Here is a 25,076-nt window from a genome sequence, read left to right on the forward strand (position 1 = left end):
AGTATGAGCTAAGCTTTTTTTTTTTTTTCCAAGAATATCCCAGGAACTGTCTTTGTATGAAAGTCTGATGTAAAGTAACTTGATGAGATTGGACACCCATGGAAAGATATCAAATGTGTCTGGTTGTGATTAGTCTTTCTAGTCTATGTGAGTGGGGAAAAGGTTGATCTAAAGCTTGATCCTTCTCTTGCCACCCAAGAGTGGATAGGCTGGGTGATCATTGACTGTTGTAACCTAATTGAGTTGCTACTGTAGACCATGGAGCCAGGGGGTACTTTTGATATGTGCATTTTCTAGACCTTGCTGTGGGATGGTCTGTATGTCAAATGTGTTGTTCTGATTCAATAAATAAAACACTGATTGGCCAGTAGCCAGGCAGGAAGTATAGGCGGGACTAACAGAGAGGAGGATTGAGAGAACAGGAAGGCAGAGGGAGACACTGCCAGCCGCCACCATGACAAGCAGCATGTGAAGACGCCGGTAAGCCACAAGCCATGTGGCAAGGTATAGATTTATAGAAATGGATTAATTTAAGATATAAGAATAGTTAACAAGAAGCCTGAGCCATTAGGCCAAACAGTTTAAATAATATAAGCGTCTGTGTGTTTATTTTATAAGTGGGCTGTCGGACTGCCGGAGTTTGGCGGGACCCGGAGAGAAAACTCCCCAGCTACCAGACCTAAAGTTGATTTGCTTTTAGGTCTGTGACATCTTGCCTTACATTCTCCCTACTTCACTATAGAAGGGCTAGGTGAGATGCCTAAAATCAAATTGCTGACAAAATGGTGAATCAAAAGGGGTAGGGTAGACTAGACTGTGTTTGACTAGCATTTCAAAGATTTAAAAATTTTCGAAATAAATATAAAAAGAGAATAATATAGTGAATCCCACATATCAATCATCTGTTGTGCTTCAATAATTATTAATGCCTGATTAACATTACTTCTTCTATAGGTTATTTTGAAGCTCCCAGATACAATATTTATTTTACTTATAAATATTACAAAATGTTCTTTTAGACAATAAGGGATCTGTAAAAAAAAAAGAAATTTTATTTATTATGTCAAAGTATGGTCATTCTGAAGTATTATAAAATAGCCAATCCACATTTACATTTCTATGATTATTTTCTGTGTCACAGTTTATTTGCATTAGAGCTTAAGGAAAGTCAGCATACTGAAAATGGTTTCCTCACTGTTTCTTTTTAATTGTTCTGTTTCTTCAAAATTATTATTATTGAATATATGTTTGTCTCAACCAATTCCTCACATTTTTATTTTACTATTTGTATCTTTTTGTTTTCATATATTATGCTCTTATACTTAAGGTTTAAAAAAATTTTTTTTGTTCTGTGTGCATGTTTGTGCATGTGCCCACATTATTGCAGAGTATAAATGGGCATCAGATGCCTTGGAGCTGAAGTTAAGGTGGTTGCAAGGTCACCTGTCATGGGTGCTGGGAACAGACTTTTAGATCTCTGCAATAGTAGGATGTGTTCTTAACTGCTAGGTCTAAGAGATGTTTTATTCCTCTGTCAGTCTCTCTGTCTCTCCTTGTCTCAGTCTCTGTTCATTGGATACTGTGGTGGGTTTCATAATGACATTTCCATTTTTGCTGTCTTGTCTTACAGTACTCCTGGATTTTTGTCTTGTTTCTGGCACATTCACCATAATTTTATTTCTTAATTTAGGTTGCTGAATTAATTTTAAGTGGATTTTTTTAAATTATAGCCCTTTTTTATTCAGCAATGTCTGTATGATGTTTTAGGTTTTGTCAGGTAGCTAATTATGCCCCTACCTTCCTTTCTTTTCTATTTATCTGATAGCTGGGTAGATAATGCTGGTGATTTCTGTTAGTTTCTCTTGCTAAAGAAGCTCCATGTTTGCTATAATCTGAATATTTTATTTCTTGAAAATTCATTTTTTGACATTTCATTACCAGTGTGATGATATTATGAGATGGGCTCTCTAGGAGCAGATTCTGCAGTCATCAATGTAATTAGCATCTTTATAAAAAGGCCTTATAGATCTGTCTTGTGTCTTTTACCATGTAAGTAGAAGTCCCATCTGCAAACCAGAAAGCTTGTCTTATCTAAACCCCAAATCCTCTAGTACCTTTCATGTTGGGCCCTTTATCCTATAGAAATGAGAGACTTTTGTATAGTAGATACTAGTGTGTGTTATTTTGTTACAACGGCTTGAATGGACTAGAAACAATACTATACACATATTTTAATGCAATCTACTCTTCCTTTGTTATTAGCCCACACAGGTGTGTGTGTGTGTGTGTGTGTGTGTGTGTGTGTGTGTGTGTGTAACTTCATGTGAATGAGTGCTTGTGAACTTTTAAAGTTGTGCGACAATTTTCATGTTTTATTTTTCTGATTAAAAACATGGACTCCTTCATGGTATTATGGTATCTCTCTCATTGCTTTCCCACTACCAACCATCCTATGATGGAAGGAGACATTATGGGGATAGAGAGAAACCTGGTGCTAGGGAAGTTGCCAGGAATCCCCAAGGATGACCCCCAGCTTGGACTACTAGAAATAGTGGAGAGAGTGCCTGAACTGAACTGGCTTGCCCCAGTGATCAGATCAGTGAATACCCTAACTGCCATCACAGAACTTTTCTCCAATGACTGATGGAGGCAGATGCAGAGATCCACAGCCAAACACCAGGCAGAGCTCCAGGAGTCCAGAAGGAGAGACAGAGAGAGGAGGGATTCTATGAGCGAGTACATCAGGATCATGATGGGGAAACCTGCAGAGATGACCAAACCAAACTAGTGGGAACTCATGAAAGTTGGATCAATGGCTGTGGAGTCTACATGGGACTGGACTAGGCCCTCTGCATGGTGAGACAATAGTATAGCTTGGTCTGCCTGGGGGGTTCCCTGATGGTAACATCAGAATCCATCCCTGGTGTATGAGGGGGCTTTTTGGAGCCCACTACCTATGATGGGGCACCTTGTGTAGCCTTGATGCAGGGGAAAGGCTTGGACTTGCCTCTACTGGATGTGCCTCCCCATGGGAGGCCTTACCTTCTTGTGGGTGGGAGTGGAGGGTGGGTTTGAGTGGGAGGCTGGGGGCTGGGAGGAGGGAAGAGGGAGATCTTTGATTGGTGTGTAAAATTAATGAAAAAATTTTAATAAAAACAAAGAAAAGAAAAAAAAAAACATGGACTCCTTAGTTGATGTTTATAAGTTCCTGAATTTACTGACTGATATATATTTTCCAGTTTTAGTACTTGAAGTTTGATTTTCAGATGTATGATAATTTTTTTTTCAGCTTGAAAGAAAAGTTACTGCCAAAAAGGTAACTGGACAGATGGTGAGCCTTAAACATAATTGTGCTTTAATTACTTTAGGGAATATATATATATATATATATATATATATATATATATATATATATATCCACACACACATATAATAGGAGAAATGAACCTAAAACAATGAAGGTTAAAGTAAAATAATAAAGTAAAGTACAAAGTAATGATATTTTCCTAAAATTCTATGGAGAAAGTCGGATTCTCTTTTTCTGTGACGTCATCAGACAGCACCTTCTGCAGCAGTCAGGATTCTGCAAGCAGCAGTTTTCTGGGCATCTGTTTCTTGAATCTGTATGTGGTAGTTATGTTCTGCTAGAGAGGGAGGCTATGTGAGTTAATAACATCAGGTCTTTGAAATTCTTCTAGGAAAGTAAAGGGAGAAATAAGTTACTCTGAATTACTTCTCCTGTCCAAGAAAACAAAATATTGTATTCTCTGCCCACCCCCTGTGTGCCCTGTAGTTGATTTAAAGTATTGCATAGTTGTTGAATGAGCTGTTTTTTGTTGTAGACTATTACTTAAACTATGTAAAGATGTGTTACATTTGTATCTATTGTGGACTATTAATTTAACTATATAAAGGTGTGTTACATTTGTTTATGTTGCATTTGTTTAACAATGTGAAGATATGTTGCTTTCCTGCCTAAGGCACCTGGCTGGTCTAATAAAAAGCTGAATGGCCACTAGATAGGAAGTAGAGGGATAGGCGGGGCTGTCCAGCAGAGAGAATAAGTAGGAGGAGAAAAGAGAGAAGGGAGAAGAGAATGAGGGAGAAAGAGAGGGAGACACCTGGGGCCAGGCAGCTGCCAGCTAGTTAGACACAGAGTAGGACATACAGAATGAAAGAAAGGTAAAAAGAATGAGGCAAAATGTAGATGAAGACAAACAGGTTAAGTTATAAAATCTACTGGGATAAGCATAAGATAAGGCTGAGCATTCATAACTAACATTAAGTCTCTGTGTCATGATTTGGGAGCCCAAAAGAAAGCCTGCTACACTTTTTAAGGCTTTTTGAAAGGGTATTTTTTCCACTGAACTCCTAACTTTTTAAAAGGTTTATTTATTATTATTTTTATTCATGTATATGTGTGTATGTCTGTGTAAGTGAATGCTGTGAGTGTGCAGATGCCTGCAGAGGCCGGGAGAGGGCACTGGATCCTTTGGAGCTGGTATTACACATTATGAGCTGCCTGTATGTGGCTTACTGGGAACTGAACTTGGGTCCCCTGGAAGAACACCAAGCACTTTCAACTACTGAGCCATTTCTTTAGCTCTTTGTTAATTTTTACAACACATTACATTTGTAGTAACTCTTTTCACCAAGTTCCTTAGCATGTCTTCTGTCTTTTAACTTGGCCTTTGTTTATGTTGGATAAGTTGAACAGTGTTTATAGGTTATCCTAGATATGAAATAGTGAGTAAACTCCACTTTTATCTCCAGATACTATATAGATTGTGAAGTATAAAACAAAATCTACAGATCTGAATCTCAGTATGCTTTTTCAATTATTCTTTCAGTCTTTCTTATAGTTTTTAATATTTATGGTATAATCCTTATTATATTCATATATCTTGTCAATATAATGTATTGAGATATCATTTAAATTGTGAATGAATATTTTTGTCTTTTTCTTGACTGTAAATGCTCAGGAATGTATAGAAATCGAGAACAAACATTTTTTCCTTTAAATATTCAGTAGATTTCCTTTTAACAGTTTTGATTTTTTAATTCTTGCATTAAACTTATATTTAGAAATCGAGTCTTTATTCCATTTTTGGAGTTTCTTTTAAAATAAGCAGTTGATGTATTTTGGCTAGTATTTGAAGAATGTAATGGACTTATTCAACTTAAGAAAGAACATCAAGGAAAAGAAAAGGCATAGTAGAAGTCAAATTTTGTCATTTATGTGATAAAGGCATAGTTATCAATTTTTTACGACTGTCTTCTGTGAAATCAGCATATAAATACACTGTATTAATTACTTAATACTTATTTGTAATTCCATCTTACAGTTAATGCTTATTATGTGAAGCTTCTAGTTCCACACTGTGAGGCTTATATTTCATTAGCAGTAAGGAGGTCTTTGTTTTGCTCCCAAGTTCTTCTAACTGTGGTTCTCAGACTTGAAATGATAAAGATACAATGTCCAGGTGTAAAGGAAGATTTGATTGTTGATACTTTTATGATAAATAGCTTACATTATATATCTACTCTGTGCAGTTTGTAGAAACTCAGAGAGGGGATATTGGAAAGAATTGAAACATGACTGTTTCTCATAAATCTTATGTTTTGAAAAACGGAGGAAAGGGGAAAGGAATTAGAAAAATAAAAGATAAAGACTCAGAAAAATTGGTCTTTACTCTGGAGATTTGAAGTGATGCTCATGACATAGAGCCACAGCTTTATTTGGCCACTTGCTTTAGTATTGTTCACATTTCCTGTGAGTAAATCTTCAAAATTGATGAGACCTTATAAATATTCTAAACAAAGTTCTTTAGACTCCCAGCTAATCATTTGTCAACTTAGAAAGTTCTTCTAACTGCCCACAGTGTGGATGGAGAAACATGAAGGCAGAATATACTTCTCAAGGCATTAAGAGATTGATGAAAAGACCAGGTGGTGAAATGTGGTGTGGTTGGATGTTGCAGCCCAGGAAGTACATGCAACCTGTGTTGGGACCAAGGAGATAAGAGCTGCTAGGGAGTTCTTCGAGGACTGAACTCTCCAGGCTGCTAGCTTGGTGTAGACACTCTTGATGGAAATTTGAAGTAGTCATATGGTTTCAGCCTTTCAATTGCAATATAGGTGATTTTATTCTTGTTCATTGTTAGGATGGTTACTGTCATTGGGGTGTATACCATCATTCATTATTCTACACTAGTTTCTAAGCTAAATGTCACCAATCTTAATTTGACATCTGAAGAGGTTGCTCAGGCTCTTCTTTGATAGTTTGACATCTGCACAGTAGTGCCGGGATCAATGAGACAATTAGAGATAGAGGAGGGTGCTGTTCCTCATATTAAAAACAATCATTTTGAAATTGTGATAGAGCAGAGAAGGTGATAGAAAGGAGTGTTTCTGGCACACAGGATGATAGGAGCAAGAGATGTTGCAGTGGCTCCAGAGTCGGGAGACCAGGAGGGTCCTCAGCCTCCTACGAAGCAGTGTGGATAGAACTGGTATTTCCTGTAACCAGCACCTTCTCTTAGAAGGTCTGAAACTTGTGGGTTCCAAATCAGATTTTGAAGTCAGCTACAAGGGAGATGTATAGAGGATATGTTTACTTTTTATTTGTTGGAATGTTATGAAAACCTGGTATGTTTGATTCTGTTATTTGAACCAGCAATAATTTTACTAGTACTATGACTATTTTAGGTATGAAGTTTAAAATTTCAACCTTGAACACATGAAACTGGAAAAATAAAAACCCAAATCTGCTCTTTTATGTTAGTAATAAATTTCTGCTTTTCTAACCAGACTAGTAGTTTCACATTCCAAACCTATAAGAAAAAAAATGATGGGAAGAAAATGTTGAGGACAGATACCTACTGTTTGATTTAGCTATAGAAAGCCACACTCTTGATTTATGGCAGCCTAGCATTTTGTTTCATGGGAGGAGAGTTTAAGAACCACTGAATCTGCCAAGTCAGTACCTTTTTGCTAATGCAAAAGTGGCTCTCTATACTGTGGATTCTAGAGACATGCAGTTGGAGGGTGTACGTAGGACTGGACCCCAGGTACTTACACTGTGATAAGGTATTCTTTTTGTTTGTTAGAAAATTGGCTGAGTTTTTATTTCTTAAATGGCTTCTGAAATGTATATCCTGGTATGGCTCAGGAACCAATTTAGTCTCAAGAGATTTTGTTTATGGACACAGTGACCTTATCAGGCATAGACAATTTCCTGTGTCATTAAGATGTTCCTTGGCAGAATATTATTTTTCTTGGTGAACATATCATGGTATAAAACACACACAGAGCCAGATCTTTTTCCGAATGAATTAGCTGTATTGTCATTTATCTGTGGCAGATCTTGTTTTTGAGTTTACTGACAGTTACTCCTGTAGTTAGTGACTTGCTTGAATGAGGTCTTGGCTTTCTCTCCTTTTATTCTGACTTTTAGCAGCCTTAGTCACAGCCAGGAAGTCCTCTGAAGCTAACCTTTAAGCTCTATTTGTATTTCAGGGACAGTTTAGGAAACGGTAACTCTACCTAAAACAGGAGTGCTTGGTTTTCCTATGGAATAGTAAAGATCTCATTTGTAGTATTGTGTATGTTCTTGTTCTGTCCTAGAACACTAGGTCTGAGGGGTGTGATGAAAATCATGGGTTAAAACTGTATTTCTTCCCATGTAGGAAAATAAATATATAAAAAAATAGGTAAAAAACCCCCTGTATTTCTATGTTCTCAAGAGCACCCTAATAGGAAAAATAAAATAAAAAACAAAAACCCAACTCAAAACAGGCAAACCAACCCCAAACCTCCTTTGAAGCTTCCTGGGGGGTCCACCTGTTGCTTATATGGAAATCTTATCTGGAAATGGGTAACATGGCTTTTCACATCACTTTGTTGCCATGTAAATAGATTGTTTCATCAATAACTGAAACTAAAACATACACAGAATTAAATGTAAGTTATTCTTCAAAATTAATTTAGCGTAATACTTTTGACAAATATTTATTTAAAATGTTTCAAAGGAAGTTTTTTTTTTTTAATTCAGGCTACATGATGAACTAGAAGTATATATTTGGAGAACTTAATTGTAATTTTTCTTTCTTTTGTAATTTCAGTTTCACCAGTGTTCTTCATATGCTTATTCCAGTAGCTGCAACTGAATTACAGGTTTTGTTTTTTTTAATAGTTTTTTTCCCTATGATTTGAAAAACCATCTTTGTGGAATTATTATTATTATTATTTTTAAAATAATTAATGTCATAGGAGGTGTTTTCAATCTTTGTCCTCTTTAGCTTATAATTGATTCTCTTCCTTCTTTTCTTTTTTCATTAATCTCCCTCCTTGTAAGATTAGCTTTTGTGATTCCCAGTGTAAGCAGGCATGTTTGTGAAAAGTAACTAAAGCTTTTCAGTGTCATTACCTCCAGTCTTATAAGGAATGAGTTATCAAACACAATTTATGCCAGTTGAGAAAAAAAAAAAGCCATGTAGTGTATCTAGGTGTTCTGGCTTGAGCCTTTAAAGGAGGCCTAAGTGGAGGTTTTAGGAATGAAGGTAATCAGTCACAAAATTTCCAAAGCTGCTCTCTGGCCTTTTCTCCTTCTCCCCTAATACTGAGGGAAATCATAACCACTTAGTAGTAATCAAATGGTTACCAAGTATCCAAAGCAGTTTATACTATGTAAACCATTTGGATTTGTGCCTCTTACTGAGGTTTGGAAGTTTCTGTACTGAGGTTCTCTGGACATTATCACGTCCATATAACTGATGGAGGGGCACACCATTTTATTTTGACGTTGAGATGTTACTTGTTATAGTTGATGGGAAATTTTTGCTTCACATTTTTTTTTTCATTTTTTTCAGGTGAAACCAAATATTCCAGGAAATATTTATGTTTTACTTTTGTGTTATAGATTTTATCATTTTCTAGAAAGTGTTTTTTTTCTCTTAATTTAAAGAATCATTACCTGGTTGTGGGGGTTGGTATTTGAATTTAAACTGAACTAGATTTTTGGCTTCTCTCTCTCTCTCTCTCTCTCTCTCTCTCTCTCTCTCTCTCTCTCTCTCTCGTGTGTGTGTGTGTGTGTGTGTGTGTGTGTGTTTAACATTGCTGACATATGAAGGGAAAATAAAAGTGGAACCAGAAAGGTGATGAAAAGGCCACTGTGGGAGTTGAACATGAAAGAATGGTGCTTTCATGAGGAGGGAAGTATTGATGTGGTTTTGGGGCCTGAGGTTTGTTTTTATTTCAGCCACTATCGTTGAGACAATAGTGAATCAAAAAGTCAAAACTATATTGGCAGGCAAGTTTTAATGCACATTTCCAAACAGAGATGTCTCTCTAAGATACACGAGGAAGGCTAACATAGACTGCCCATATTTGTTCTGCTTCTCATTTTACCCTTGAGGAATGAAAGAATCCCGTGGAATGCTGCCAGCATTAGTTTAGGCTGAAACATATAATTGTATTGGGTAATAAAGGAATTTAAAAATTCCTGTTGTTTTTCCTGTGGCTTTCTTTCACAAATCAGACTAATGGTGAAATACTTTTGCAAGTGTCCTCATTCATCTCCGACTGATGTAAGAAGCCTAGTGCCTTGTGGTTTCTTAATTACTGAAGCCCTAATTTCTTTGGCAAGTCTTTCCTCTGTGTGTAGATTTTCCTTTTGGCAGCAAAAATGTTTACTCACATGCCATGATGAGCACTAGCATTCCTGGTCTGGTGGAGGTAACACCTGTACACTGATGGATTAGCTACAAGGGAGATAATCTTTTCTATACAGGTCAGCAGACTAGCTGCCATTGGTCACTGGACTGAGCTATTGATTTCTGACCTTATGTCTAGGATCACATAGAATGCATCTGAACCTGGAAGTTTTCATTCCACCACAGAAGTTATAGCATCATGACCACACTCAACAAGCCAAGGAATTTGAATGCACTTCAGTGTTTTAGAGGAGTGTTTTTTAGAACCTTGCTGTCCAAATAGATGAACAGTATCCCTCGAGAGCCAGTGAAACCCAGAATCTCTGTTCTGGCTTGGTCATGTGCTCTGGAATGTGTTCAGATAATAAAGAAGCCATGCTGTGTTGTCCTGTGGGTAGCAGTGGAGGTTGTTGTGTGTCTGCTAGTCATTGCAGCCTTCTTCACCAGAGCTAAACCACCTTGGAGTGTAAAGACCAATAGTTTGTTATCTGCATAGCTGGACCAAAGTGATTTGACTTGCTGTTGCTGTGTTTCTCTGATAGTCATTTGGTGATCAGGTTTTATCCTGTTCTGTAGCATTAATAGAGAAAACTCACGGCATTTGGTTCTTTTATTTCAAATCCTGAATGATTTTTATTTTTTATTTTGACAGGATATTGAAGGAAGTATGAGCCATTTGGTGTGTATAAAGAAAATAAAAGCATATTGATAATTGAAATTGAAAATAATAATCGAAAATCTCTCAAGCTGAGAGACAATAATTTATCCCAAATAATACATGTATGTTTTTGCATATTGGTAGTGATAAGTTTCACTCATAGTCTCTGTTTTTATTGATGTTAGGATATAAAGAAAATAATTTACAGGCTGTATAGTGAAATTTAAAAATACTAGATTTTAAAAAAACTGAAGTACTAATGCAGTTTATTCGTATTTTCATATTTACCAAAGAAATATTCTAAGGCTAAACTTTAAAGGTCAGTAATTTTCAGGTTTCTTGTGAAAGCCAGTAATTGTTTTTGTGTTTGAATCTCATTTGATTACTCACTTATCTCACTTCTTATTTATTGATCATTGCAGTGGTCTAATTCTGTGAAGTACAGATCTTCATTAGTTTATCATTTGTTTGATGAGAACATTTTAAATTCTCAGTAATGATATGTGTCACCACTGGAAATTTTTTTTTGAGTGACTGGTAGTCTATAGTTTTGTGTTTTCCCTTGAAATGATGACATACAGTTAATATGTATGGTACTTTTAGGTACTGTATATTTAATTTTCTAAACCACAAGCCAGAAACTGATTATTAACTGAAAAGATTTGAAGTAAGAGAGCACTAGGCTGTTTATTTAGAAATTTCTTACTGCTGGCAAAGCTCGTAACTCTCCCACCTTTTAAGTATCTTACCTTTCTTGATTTGTTAAAAAGAAAATTAAAAACCACACCAAGACTCATGTAATAAATGCCAGAAATAATAATGGGTGATTCAAAATTTCCTTTGTTATTTGTACTTTTATGTTTCAGTGTGATTTTATAAGTAGGTTAAAGCATATTTTCACATTATGACCTTTATATGTGATTTCATCTATATAATTTTAATAGACATTTGTGGAATATGGAGAACTGATTCTTCAGACATTGATTCCTGTTCGTCATTAGAAGAATGACCAACAGCAGGATGGAACTGCTGAGTAAGCAGAGATTGGTGTTAGGATACTTTTGCCTTTAATTTTTCTTAAGCATATGGTAGCCAAAGGGCTCCATTAAGATGGAACTCTTTTTTTTTTTTGGTTTTTCGAGACAGGGTTTCTCTGTGTAGCTTTGTGCCTTTCCTGGAACTCACTTGGTAGCCCAGGCTGGCCTCAAACTCACAGAGATCCGCCTGCCTCTGCCTCCCAAGTGCTGGGATTAAAGGCGTGCGCCACCACTGCCTGGCATAAGATGGAACTCTTATGAACACAATTCCTGAATTTAAAAAATCTAAAACAGTTATGTGCCTGTTATCTAGTGGTTGGGACACACTAATCTTTTCTTGTCAGTCATATACAATTAGGTTAAAAGGTTGTACTGTCATATATTGGTGGTAAGAAAGTAAAATACATTATCTTTAAAAAAGAAAAACCATTTGTAAGACAGGTCAAAAATTTTTTTTGAGCGTTTTGCCATAAGGTGTGGCCCCAAAAGACATCCTCCCAGATGGTAATTACCTTTCATGTCAGGCTGTAGATCTACTTCCGTTTTGAAAACTGTCCAACTTTCTGGCTCCTTTGTTATCTGTCAGGTTAGGAGGAAAAAATTCATTGTTCTTTCTGCAGCCAGTTCCTGTGGTGTTTTGTCTATTAAATATAGTTAATGGAAAACAATGAAGGTAGGAAGGATGAACTTGGCTGTAGGTCAGTGGTTCTCAACCTGTGGGGTTGAGTGACCCTTTCACAGGGGTTGCCTAGGACCACTGGAAAACACAGATATCTATATTACAATAATAACAGTAGTAAAATTACAGTTATGAAGTAGCAACTAAGTAATTTTACAGTTGGGGGTCACCACAACATGAGGAACTGTATTAAAAGGGTTACAGCATAAGCAAGGTTGAGAGCCACTGCTATAGGTAATCTTTGATTTGTAAGAAAAAAAATTTCCTTATTATGATAATTTTGTGCTGTGACCATGGGTATGCAAAGGCTCATTTAAAGGACTTAGCATCTATCTTTGTTGTCAACCTTTATCAAGAGCTTATGAAAGAAAGGAAGGAAAGCATCTTTCAAAGAAGAGTCTTGGGAAAGTTTTATGAAACATTTATACATTTGTCTTCTGGCTTCTGTAGGTGACATATCCATGTGGTACACTCATGCACATAAAATAAAAAAATTAAAGTATGACTATATTCATTATAAATAAAAAATAAATATCGTGTAATATCTGATTATCATCCCTAAGACTTCTAGGTCTATCCATATGAAATATACTTTTGAACTTTGGGAATTTCCTTGTGGTTAGATTTTTAATATACCAGTCTAAGCTAAATCTTAGTTGTCATTGTTCATCTCTTCAGTAAGAGGCTTTTATTGAACTTGCCTATAGGCAGATAAAAATCAGCAGAGCATTGGGTTAAGTTATTGGCTCAAGTCCTTGATGATAAATACTTTGAAAAATATTCAACTTTTACCTTGATCATTTATATAACTGCATTTTATGCATATTTTTATTGGTTTAACTAATGCTCTAACACTCTGAAAAGTAAAGTTTATAGTACAAGTTTTGGGTGGCACCAGACAGTGACTGTCTGGAAGCAAGTGGTATAAGCTTAGGTGGAAAAATCTTTTACTGGATTTGAGTTGGAAAAGAGTTGGTGCATACTTGTGGTCATTGCCCTTCTTTCCTGCTTTATGTGCCAACATCTGAAGTAGAGATCTTAACCACTTCCCACAATCTTAATTTAATTTTGAATATGAGTGCCTTTTGGACATTAGTTTTTGTGTATAAATATAAATTATTAACAACAATCAGAATAGGAAGGAATTTAGTATGTTATTTTGATATTGAATAAAATTCCTGAAATTGAGGTAAAAGAATCCCCAAGTAGCATTGTTTTATGTATTCACAAACCATTTTCGTTTCAGCTCCATGAAAATGTTTACTGTGCCTACAGCTTAAAAGAGATTACTATTTTTTTCCCACATTTGTGTATAAAGTCTACTATGAAATATCAAAGTCTTAAGTTAAGATTTCAAGAATAGAGGTGTGACTTGGGATTGTATGCATCACTGGGAAACATAATTAGGACCGTTTACCTATGTAAATATTAAATGTAGCCTTAATACATCTTTTTCTACATTTTACATAAAAGTGTAAGACCAAATAGGTAAAAACTGAAAATCTTTTATAAACCGGAGGTGTGATGGCATATGCCTGTGATCCCAGCACCTGGACAGTGAATGCAGACTTGTGGGTTCAAGGTCTACTTGCATTATGTTGCATGTAAGACTTCCCTACTTCCTGTGTCTCTCTACCTCCTGCAGGGGAGGTTCCTCTTGTCACATTTACCTTAAAATGAATTTTCATATTTTTTTAAAAAAACTTTTGTCACTGTGTGAAAACTATGCTACTTCATTTTGATTTATATTTATTTCATTTTAAGTAGAAATTAGAACTTTGAATATATATATTTACAAGTCCATTTCTATATAAACCATTAACTTCATCAACTGCCATTTGCTTATTATCAGTTGCCTTGTTTATTGTTTTGATGATACTTTCCTTGTTCACATGGACATTAATTTTCCCAATTGTGACTTGCTTTTTAAGTTTTTGGGGTCTTTTGTTTTGTTTTTGGCTGTATAGAAATTTTTAGTTTTCTTGTAATTAGTTAAATCATCAGTCTATTTGCTTCTTCTAATATCTGGATTTTTATATTTGATTAAAATATCCTCTGCTTTAAAATTATTTTTTCATATGTCCATTTGTTTTCTAGCATCTTACTTATTTTTTCTTTTTAAAAATTTTATTTATGTGTATGCATATGTGTGAGTTTTCCACATGGGTATAGGTGACTGGTTGGCCGGATGGGGAGTGAGCTCGATTTACATGTGGTTGTGAGCCACCTGATATGGGTGCTGGGAACCAAACTTGGTTTTCTAGAAGAGCTGCAAGTGCTCTTAACTGCTGAGCCATTTCTTTAGCCCATTTTTAACCTGTATTCTCTCTAAAATTCATTTTGATGTGATAAATGAATTTGTTATATTTCCAAAACCGCATTTCCAGCGTCATTTATTGAATAATCTAGTTTTTCATGTTGACTAGAAGATGATATCCATGTTATATGACATTCTTGTAAGTATTTGTGATTCTGTCTAGGATTTAATTGAATTATTGATGTTTTTGTTATGATAACATATTTTTGTAGCATGTAATATTCCTCACTCACATAATTCCATCTCTCCTATTCATCCTTTTTCCCAGAATTTTCAGGTTATTCTTGCCTGTTTATATGACTAGTACATCTAATCTTGTCATTTTCTTTCTGCCCTCTCAATCAATAATTGAATGTTAATTAGAGTGCAGTGTGTATCTTCATAATGTTAAGTCTTTGAAGGACAAATGTTATATCACAATGTTGTTAAATATTTTCTGTTTGAAGTACTTTAAAATCTTTATTACATGTGAGAATAATTTAAGAAAATTTTCTTTTTTTTGGTTAGGGTTCCTACTAATATCTTGCTTACTCTGTTTTTATATATCCAGATTTCATTTATATTATAAAAGGGTTCTTTCCACCAGTGTACTTAAATGATGATACTACTTTTCAGTTGAAAGCACTTGATTTTTAAGTAACAGTTTTATAGTTAATTAACTATTCTAACAATGTAAAAAAATTTATGGACTTAGGCATTTGCATTACATTGTTTTCATACTAAAGAAATATATATGACATTGATTAATAAGCTTCTGTCTCACATTTAATTATGACAGGGTTCCTTCTACAAGACGTGAACTTTAGCTTGAAGACATTATAGTTAAATAAATGCCTATTTAAATTCCTGTTTCTCAAAATTATTTGTGAAGTCCTGTGACATTTTAAGGAGTACATATAAAATTAGTAGTTATATATATTTTTTAATTTATCATGGAAAAAATTTGTTTATTCCATTTCTATCTTCTGCTTATGGTTGATACTTAAAATGGGGTTAAATGAATTGATTAAAGAAAAGTTTAAAAGCAGTATAAAAGTTTCTAAAACTCTAAATTTTTTTAAATATGGAAAATCTATACATATGTAAGTATATATGTTTTTAGGGTTCAAGAGTTGTTTATGTATATATTTCCTTAGAAGCAGTGCTTAGAAAATAATAATACAATATTGAATATTCTTATGAATAAACAGTTATACTAAGAACATCTTTTTGTCACCTCACTAATTTGTTATGGAAATTATTACTGCTATCTCAAATGAATTATGTAGTTTTTTTGTATCTGATTATGCAGCTGGCCAATGGGTTTCTAACAAATCTATTGAAACTGTTATACACTTAAAAATTCATTCTGATTGACTCACTTTTTTTTTTTTTTTTTGGTTTTTTGAGACAGAGTTTCTCCGTGTAGGTTTTGGTTCCTGTCCTAGATCTTGCTATATAGTCCAGGCTGGCCTCGAACTCACAAAGATCCGCCTGCCTCTGCCTCTGGAGTGCTGGGATTAAAGGTGTGCACCACAGCTGCTCAGCTTTGACTTGTGTTTATAGAGACTATATGACCATAATACTTGCTTTTGGGGATATTCAATGAAGTGACATTAAGTAGATATGTATTTCAAAATTGTGTGTGTGTGTATGTGTGTGTGATGTAGTCATACACATATGACTTGGAGAACATGTTTTTTGCCTTAGGATTTGGTGATAAAATTCAGGTTATTGGGCTTGCATGGGAAGCGCCTTTACCTACTGAGGCATCTTGCTGGCTCAAATTTTTTATTTTTTTTATTTTTAAGTGTGTGTGTGTGTGTGTGTGTGTGTGTGTGTGTGTGTGTGTATGAGCAAACATATGAGTGCAGGTGCTTTCAGAGGCCACAGGAGGGTGTCAGATCCACTAGAGCTAGAGCTTCGGAGGTTGTGAGCTGTTTAACATTGCTGCTGGCAACCAAACTTGAGTCCTCTGCAAGTGCTGTAAGCATCCTTAACCACTGAGCCATCTCCTCGTTGCCTCCAGAGTCAAATAACTTTACCTTTATTATACCTAGACAAATGCATGCAAATGTATCGCCTTAGTACTTTTGGGGATGCTGTAGCAGTTCAGGTATCTCTAAATGAAGTTTGCAAATGTCATGTAGTCTAGTCATATTCATATTCAACATTTTTGTACTAGTTATGAGCTCTGAATTTATTATTGTCAATGTACATTTTTGTGGACTAGAAAGAAATAGCCTATATTAAGTATTACATAATGAGAGAGGTAGTGATAACACTTAGAAATTTTAGTCAAGCAAAAAGCTTTTCAAATTTACTTAGTAGTTAGAATTAGAACTTAGTTTGTTGCCAATATCTACGAAATTGCAAAAACATTCAGTCCATTGAAGATACTTTAGTTTCAAGTATTATCATTTCTTAATCCAGAATAATTGCTTGCTTATGATAGGTGGAAACAATTTCAAAGGCCAGTTTAGAATTGTATGCCTTTATTTTGTAGATTTAAATGGAAGCCAAAAGAGTAGATTTTCCCAGAGACAGAACAGTAAATGGTAAAAACCAGTCTGTTATTGGACTTTCCACTCTTGAAACTCTGGAGACAGCTTTGTAGAAGTTTGAGAAATGGGCTTAAGAACCAGAAGCATCACACTCACTGAAAATTTTCAGTATATTTCAACCTTGATCAGAAGTTATTGTTTGTGGTCATCCTTGTCAGTTCCCAGTAGCACTAATGTGTATTTACGTGTTTCCAAATGGAAATCATTTTTCAAGTCTTTATATTTTCTTATATAGAAAACATTTTGAAAGAAATGATAAATTACAAACTGTAAGAATACTGTGGCCTCTCAGTATTTGTCTCGAGCACATTGTTATTACTGTGATGGAATTTAGGATGCGCGCGCGCGCGCGCACACACACACACACTCACACACACACACACGGTAAAGGAAGATAGTCTTGAAAACATTTCTCTTTCACTTCTCGTATATAAGGTAATTTCAAGACAGGTTGGAAAATAGAAGAAGAGGCAAAAGAATCCCCCATGGCCCAAGCCTTGGGACTCAGTTCATGCCCACAGCTGTATTTGGGGTCTGCTGTGTCTTGAGTCTCCCCACAGCTTGTAAAGGTGGTTAAAAATAGTCTCAGTTGGGTTCTGTTGACCAGCAAATACGGAAAGCTGGAGGCATGTTGGTGAAATATACTTCAAAGTAATTTATTTTGACACGTTTAAAAGGCTTCTTTGTAAATGTACTTTTAAATAGTAGTTCTGTTTCCTTGAATCCACGCAAAAGCATAAAATAGGCTGCATTCAGGAGAACTGGCGTGGGAATATTTTCAGCTCAGTTACTGCTTGTGTTGGGACAGCTGCTCTACTTGTGCACTGCCCAGTTTCTTTTAAAGGTCCTAAATTCAGGTGGCTAGACCAGCTTTCTGTGGTAGGATTTTACACAATCCTTACATGCATGTTTATTGTGTGCCTGTTCACAGGAGTGTTGTGGTTAAATTATCCACCTATTAGGTTTAAATAGGAGGATACACGTATAAATGAACCAATATTTGCTAGTGTTTTTTTTTTTTTAAGATACATCTTGTTCTCTTTGCTCTGTTTCTAAAATTTCAAATTATTTCCGTTTGCATGATTAACAGTGGAACCCAGATGATGCAGATGCTGAACAGGCATTTGACCACTGAGCAATACCTACACTCCAGATCTCATTGTATCACTGGTTTATTCCCAATTGATAAGAAACTATCTACCTTTTCTCTTTTAATTATTCAATTATTAGACTGTCTAGGCAAGCATAAGAACAATTGTGGTTCTGTTTTTTTCCTGTGTTTTATATTGCTGAGGTTTTGGTTTTCCTATTGGTTAAATAATGTCATTAAGTTGACCTCGAGGGCTTCTCCAGGTGTCTTTTTGTGAATCATAACCCCACTGTTGATAGTGCAGCAGCATCTGGGTCTGGGATGTGCTGAGTTTCAATGAGTGCAGAAGAGTAATCAGTTACTCACCTTTGTGCTTTCTACAGTATTCTGCTTATCCATATGTGGTGATCCCAGGGCTAGTCAGCTTTGAGAATTTTGCTCTTTAACTGCTACTTCTTTTCACACAGTGGAACAGCCCACCATGAGGTGATGTTTTGGTGCATCCATGCTGTCAGTACTATTAGTTTTCTTAGTTATGAGCCCAAACCCATAGGCCAGAGGAGGCTTTTAAGTCTCATGTTTATACTTTGCTGCCCTACTTAGGATTTCGAAGTACATGTTGAATCACTGAAAGACCCATTAACTGGAGGTTTTCAGACTACAGATCTGTATTTACCACACTCGGCTTAGTCACACCAGCATTGACTTTTTTTGGATCAGCCCTTCTAGCAAGGAACTTAAGGTTTTACTACTCCAGAAATGCTTTCGAAAGTTGTTTACCCTCTTGCTCACTCAGCATCTGACAAAAATGTGAAAAAACTTCCAGGAATAGTAAAATTTTGTTTCTGAACCCTAGCTTGAGACAGGGAGTTTTAAGTCCATGGTATGGGTGCTCCACTTGAGAATGTCTAGCATATAGCAACTTTTATATGGAATTGGGCGCCAGATTCTTTTACATTGGCTATTCTAGCATATTTCAAATTGAATTTGTGTTTAAATATTAAAAAAAAACACCCTGTCATCATCACATCTGTTTCATTATGCTTAAAATGTAGCTAATTTTAGTTTCTAAGTTGCTGACTTACTTAGCGTGATGAGGGGGGATTGCTGTAAAGTTACAACATTTACTAGACTTGGATACATTTTTATATTTTTTGGAGAATCCTAGAGAAAAACTCTGTTTTTAGTATGAATTGTTTTGTAAGGATCTCATTAAGAAATGAAACCCTGTTTATGAATAAGATTATTGCCATTCTCTTGATGGATGATGATGGCATATGGGTGGGTGGGGGCAAATTGATAAATGTAGTGGGTGCAGCATGATGATCTGGGAATGATGCAGAGGTTTCCAGTGTCTTCACGCCAGACTAGAGGTAATTAATGTCAAAGTTCCAAAATTATAGCAATCTAATGTCTAGGGTTTTCTTCCCCATTTGGAGTATTATCAAAATATCCTTCTGGAACAAGTCACTGGAAACTTTAAGTTCAGAGTCTCATGCATCTCTTTTGGGCTGGCAACCAGTATCACGTACCACTGAAATTAGGGACTCTCAACGTGTGCGTGAGATTGAGGAGAAGTGGGTATTGCTTTCCCACTATTGGCAGAGCCTGCCATGTCAGAGGTTTCAGTGATTACCGTTTTGATTGTCTTCATGATTTTTTAGATCATCACTTTCACATTTTAGGCAAATGGTTACTTTTTCTTTAGTCTTCATCAAAACTGAACAGTTTTCTAGATGTTTTTCTCTTCAGTCTAGGTGACACACTTGGGAAGAACAAGTCAAATAGGATCCTTTTTTTTTTTTTTTTTTTTGCTTTCAGTTCTTCAGTGCTAGTTTATACTTCACAACATCTGTCAGCAGCTTCTGCTTTTAGGTCTTTCTGTTCTTGGGGTGCATCATTTCCTGTATGAAGAGTTTATCTTTCCTCCTTTCTGTTAACTAAGTGTCTTTACATCTTCACAAGATCAGCTCATCATCTTTGAGAGTCTTAATTGTTATTGTGAGTTTTGGCAGATATTGCCTAACAGCTAACTCTGTTTCTGTTTTATGTTTAGGAGGAAATTAGTTAGTTACACTTTGCAAGAACAGCCTATTAATTTTAGATGTTATTCTCAGAATAAAGACACTCGTCTTACCTATGGAGGAACCTATTATACAGTTAAGAACCAAGAAAAAACTGATATTCTCTTAGAGAGCAATTTGAGGAAGGAATTAAAAATGATTGTTTAAGGGAAGAAGTATATTATTGTGGATTGCCTGAAGAAGCCATGAAGCTTGACCTTTTTAGATATTATTGTAGAATTTCAGAGCTTTATATCTAGAGATTATTTCACTTAATTAAATTCTTGCCTTACTTAACTAGAGGTAACCTACTAAGTTGATGATTTTGCCTTTCTCATACATTCTTCATTGCTACCATCCTTGTTTAGGAACTTAACCACCTTCATGTTTCTTGGACCTGTAGCCTATATCTTAAGGTATGAACAACATCAATGCTGGCAAATAAATAACTGTTGTCTTATAAAGCCGTTTTCCCAAGTTACAGTCCACAAGAATATGTCCTCTGGTTTGGCTGTATCACTGCTCTGTAGAGAAATAAAAAGGGAACTGTTTGTGAACAAAAGAGCCAAGTGTATGTTACTGCCTTGCTTTATAATAGCTTGTTCTTGAATACGTTAGGTAACTTTGTGAAATCTCCATTAATCTTTTCTAAGGTCACCATCTGTACTCCTTAGCTACCTCTACCTAGACCCCAGCTCTTAAACCTTTCACCACTGGTATACTGAGGACTAAGCTTCCATCAAATGAACTGTTTGGGACACATTCATATCTAAGCCATATCCAAAGCATGGCACTGAGCATCTTTCACAGGATTAACAGAGATCTGTGTTTCATCTCAAATGGCATATTTACTTGTATATTTGTAAGTATTTTTTATTGTGTTTTTTTTAAAATTGATTTTAGGACTTCTTATGTATTCAAGGCATTGAATGGTCCTGTTGTGGGTATACCTAGACTCCATTAAATAAACTCTTTTTTTTTTTTTGGTTTAATTCACTTTAATGTTTTAATGCTTTTTTTTTCATTTTTCTTTATTAAAAATTTTCTAGCCAGGCGGTGGTGGCGCACGCCTTTAATCCCAGCACTCGGGAGGCAGAGCCAGGCGGATCTCTCTGAGTTCGAGGCCAGCCTGGGCTACCAAGTGAGCTCCAGGAAAGGTGCAAAGCTATGCAGAGAAACCCTGTCTCGAAAAACCAAAAAAAAAAAAAAAAAAAAAAAAAACAAAAAACAAAAAAAAAAACCTTTTTTTTCTACTTACTTCACATACTATCCACAGATCCCCCCCCTCACACCCCCCCAGCCCTCTTTCCCAAGGCACCCCACATCCCCACATCTCCCAAATCGAGGTCTCCCATGGGGAGTCAGCAGAGCCCAGCACACTGAGCCTAGGCAGGTCCAAGCCCCTTCCCACTGGACCAAGGCTGTGCAAGGTGTCACACCATAGACACCATGTTCTAGAAGCCTGCCAATGAACCAGGGACAGATTCCGATCCCCCTGCCTGGGTGCTCCCCCCAAACAGTTTAAGCCAAACAACTGTCTTCTGTATCCAGAGGGCCTAGTCCAGTCCCATGGGGGCTCCACAGCCACCAGTCCACAGTTCCTAGGCTGCCACTAGTATGGCCAGTCATCTCTACAGGTCCTCCCATCATGATCTTGACGTCCCTTGCCTGCAGTATCTCTCCTCTCTCTCATCAATTGGATTCCCAGAGCTCAGCCTGGTGCCTGGCCATGGATCTCTGTATCTGTCTCCATCAGTCACTGGACAAAGGCTCTATGATGACAGGTTATTTGCTAGGCTTGTCACTAGAGTAGACCGGTCCAGGCACCCTCTGGACCACTGCCAGCAGACCAAGGTGGGGTCAACCTGTGGATTCCTGAGAGCCTCCCCAGCACCCTGCCTCTTCCTATTCCCATGATGTCCTCATCTATCATGGTGTCATCCTCTCTGCCCTTCTACTCTGTCTCTGTTTGAGCTTGACCCTCCCATTCCCCTATGTTCTCATCCCCGACTCCTTGCCCTCTGCCACCCCGCACACCCAGTCCACCCATGTAGATCTCATCCACTTCTCCTTCACAGGGTCATCCATATGTCCCTCCTAGGGTCTTTCCCTGTTAGTTATCCTCTCTGGAGTTGTTGGTTGCAGTCTGGCCATCCCTTCCCTCACATTTAGTATCCACTTATGAGTGAGTACATACTATGTTTGTCCTTCTGTGTCTGGGTTACCTCACTCAAGATGATATTTTCTAGTTCCATCCATTTGCTTGCAAATTTCATGATATCATTTACTCCATTGTGTATATGTGCCATATTTTCTTTATCCATTCTTCAGTTGAGGGGCATCTAGGTTGTTTCGAAGTTCTTGCTATTATGAATAATGCTGATATGAACATAGTTGAGCATGTGTCCTTGTGATAAAATTGAGCATTCCTTGGCTATATGCCCAAGAGTGGTATAACTGGGTCTTGAGGAAGACTTATTCCCAATTTTCTGAGAAACCGCCATGCTGATTTCCATAGTGGTTGTACAACAGAGGAGGAGTGTTCCCCTTGCTTCACATCCTCTCCAACATAATCTGTCTTCAGTGTTTTTGATCTTAGCCATTCTGACAGATGTAAGATGGTATCTCAGAGCTTTTTTGATTTGCATTTCCCTGATAACTAAAGATGTTGAGCAATTCCTTAAATGCATTTTAGCCATTTGAGATTCTTCTGTTGAGCGTTCTCTGTTATGCTCTGTAGCCCATTTTAAAATTGTATTGTTCAGTATTTTGATGTCTAGCTTTTTGAGTTCTTTATATATTTTGGAGATCAGCCCTCTGTCAGATGTAGGGTTGGTGAAGATCTTTTCCCATTCTGTAGGCTGTCGTTTGGTCTTATTGACCGTGTTCTTTGCTCTACAAAAGCTTCTCAGTTTCAGGAGGTCCCATTTATTAATTGTGTCTGTGCTATCAGTGTTATATTTAGGAAGTGGTCTCCTGTGCCAATTTGTTTCAGACTACTTCCTACTTTCTCTTCTATCAAGTTCAGTGTAACTGGATTTATGTTTAGGTCTTTGATCCACTTGGACTTGAGTTTTGTGCATGGCGACAGATATGAATCTATTTGCAATCTTCTGCATGTTGACATCCAATTATGCCAGCACCATTTTTTGAAGATGCTTTCTTTTTTCCATTGTACAGTTTTGGCTTCTTTGTTGAAAAGCATATGTTTATACGTGTGTGGATTAATGTCAGGGTCTTCAGTTCGATTCCATTGGTCCACATGTCGGTTTTTATTCCAGTACCAAGCTGTTTTTATTACTATAGCTCTACAGTAGAGCTTGAGGTCAGGGATCATGGTGCCTCCAAAGGTTGCTTTATTACACAGGATTCTTTTAGCTATCCTAGGTTTTTTGTTATTCCATATAAAGTTAAGTATTGTTCTTTCCAAGTCTGTTAAGAATTGTGTTGGGATTTTGATGGGGATTGCATTGAATCTGTAGATTGCTTTTGGTTAGATTGCCATTTTTACTATGTTGATTCTACCTATCCATGAGCCTGGGAGATCTTTCCATTTTCTGATATCTTCTTCAATTTCTTTCTTCAGAGACTTAAAGTTCTTATCATACAGGTCTTTCACTTGCTTAGTTAGAGTTACCCCAAGGTATTTTATATTATTTGTTGCTATTGTAAAGGGTGATATTTCTCTGATTTCTTTCTCAGCTCCTTTTTCATTTGTATATAGGAGGGCTACTGATTTTTTTTTGAGTTAATCTTGTATCCTGACACCTTACTGAAGGAGTTTTATCAGCTGTAGGAGTTCCCTGGTAGAATTTTTGGGGTCACTTATGTATACTATCATATCTCTGCAAATAATGAAAGTTTGACTTCTTCCTTTCCAATTTGTATCCCCTTGATCTCCTTATGTTGTGTTATTGCTCGAGCTAGAACTTCAAGTACTATATTGAATAAGTATGGGGAGAGTGGACAGCCTTGTCTTGTTCCTGATTTTAGTGGGATCATTTTGAGTTTCCCTCCATTTAATTTGATGTTGGCTGTTGGCTTGCTGTCAATTGCCTTTAATAAGTTTAGGTATGTTCCTTCTATTGCTGATCTCTCTAGAACCTTTATCATTAAGGGGTGTTGGATTTTTGTCAAAGCCTTTTTCAGCATCCAATAAGATGATCATGTGGTTTTTTTCTTTCAGTTTGTTTATATGGGTTATTACATTGACAGATTTTTATATGTTGAACCATCCTTGAATCCCTGAAGCCTGCTTGGTCATGGTGGATAATTTTTTTTGATGTGTTCCTGGATTCGGTTAGCCAGTATTTTATTGAGTATTTTTTCATCAAAGTTCATGAGGGAGATTGGTCTATAATTCTCTTTCCTTGTTGCATCTTTGTGTGGTTTGGGTATCAGGGTAACTGTAGCCTCATAAAAAGAATTTGGTAATGTTCCTTCTATTTCTATGGTGTGGAACAATTTGAAGATTATTAGTATTAGCTCTTCTTTGAAGATCTGGTAGAATTCTGCACTGAAACCGTCTGGTTCTGGGCTTTTCTTTGGTTGGGAGACTTTTAATGACCGTTTCTATTTCCTTAGGGGTTATTTGTCTATTTAAATAGTTTAATCTGGTCTTGATTTAACTTTGGTATGGGGTACCTATCCAGAAAATTGTCCATTTCTTTCAGATTTTCCAATTTTGTGGAGTACAGTTTTTTGAAGTATGACCTGATGATTCTCTGGATTTCCCCATTGTCTGTTGTTATGTCCCCCTTTTAATTTTTGATTTTGTTAATTTGGATGCTCTCTCTCTCTCTCTCTGCTTTTTGGTTAATTTGGATAAGGGCTTATCTATCTTGTTGATTTTCTCAAAGAACCAACTCTTTGTTTCATTGATACTTTGTATTGTTTTCTTTGTTTCTATTTTATTGTTTTCAGCCTTCAATTTGATTATTTCCTGGTGTCTGCTTCTCCTGGGTGAGTTTGCTGCT

At 36.4% G+C, this 25,076-nt stretch overlaps 1 protein-coding gene across 2 annotated transcripts in view; it reads left to right on the forward strand.

Moving 5' to 3' along the window:
* Nucleotides 1-25,076, forward strand: part of Gmds (GDP-mannose 4,6-dehydratase) — a 547,719-nt gene that overhangs the window by 57,397 nt on the left and 465,246 nt on the right. The gene's annotated exons all lie outside the window — the stretch shown is intronic.

The sequence above is a fragment of the Peromyscus leucopus genome, chromosome 5 (genome assembly GCF_004664715.2).
Source record: "Peromyscus leucopus breed LL Stock chromosome 5, UCI_PerLeu_2.1, whole genome shotgun sequence".
Lineage (NCBI taxonomy): Eukaryota > Metazoa > Chordata > Mammalia > Rodentia > Cricetidae > Peromyscus > Peromyscus leucopus.